Raw genomic sequence first — 1170 nt, forward strand, 5'->3', positions numbered from 1 at the left:
AAACTTTATCGGATATGGGCTTGATAACTGGCTTGATATACGGCACAGGAGCGCTGCAATCCATATGGTCGTATGGCCGTAACCAAACTGACAATCGATAAACGATTGTAATTTTGCCTACGGCCTAAAATGGATGTGTCTATCAGATGAAGAACCAAGCACAGATGTGTCTGCCGAAGATCTGATCATGGACACCAATGCCAACGCCAAAATTATATCTAAAACTATTAATATTTTAATATACCTATTTCAAAATATGTCTTTTAGTTTGAACTATTGCCTGTGGTATTCCCGGATCGTTACGAGCGTCAAACCTTCAAAGAGCGTACTCCCATCTTAAATTCCGGTATCGCGCTTGCGACCCCTTTGGTATTGCAGGTCCATGGACAGTGGTGATTGCTTACCCTAAGACGATTTACTTGCCCGTTTGCCTCCTATATCATTAAAAAAGCGGCCAAGTGCGAGTCGGACTCGCCCATGAAGGGTTCCGTATTTAGGCGATTTATGACGTATAAAAAAAAACTACTTACTAGATCTCGTTCAAACCAATTTTCGGTGGAAGTTTACATGGTAATGTACATCATATATTTTTTTAGTTTTATCATTCTCTTATTTTAGAAGTTACAGGGGGGGGGGGGACACACATTTTACCACTTTGGAAGTGTCTCTCGCGCAAACTATTCAGTTTAGAAAAAAATGATATTAGGAACCTCAATATCATTTTTGAAGACCTATCCATAGATACCCCACACGTATGGGTTTGATAAAAAAAAATTTTTGAGAGTTTCAGTTCGAAGTATGGGGAACCCCAAAAATTTATTGTTTTTTTTCTATTTTTGTGTGAAAATCTTAATGCGGTTCACAGAATACATCTACTTACCAAGTTTCAACAGTATAGTTCTTATAGTTTTGGAGAAAAGTGGCTGTGACATACGGACGGACAGACAGACGGACAGACGGACAGACGGACAGACGGACAGACAGACAGACAGACATGACGAATCTATAAGGGTTCCGTTTTTTGCCATTTGGCTACGGAACCCTAAAAATGACGTTTTCATTCAATAAGTAACGCCAAATGCTAAACATAGCTCAATTCGACCAAGAACACTATTTGTCTGTTGATATACAGTTGATTGATTAAACCGTGTGATAGTTCTGTTTGCTGAG

Source organism: Cydia amplana, chromosome 11 (assembly GCF_948474715.1).
Source record: "Cydia amplana chromosome 11, ilCydAmpl1.1, whole genome shotgun sequence".
Lineage (NCBI taxonomy): Eukaryota > Metazoa > Arthropoda > Insecta > Lepidoptera > Tortricidae > Cydia > Cydia amplana.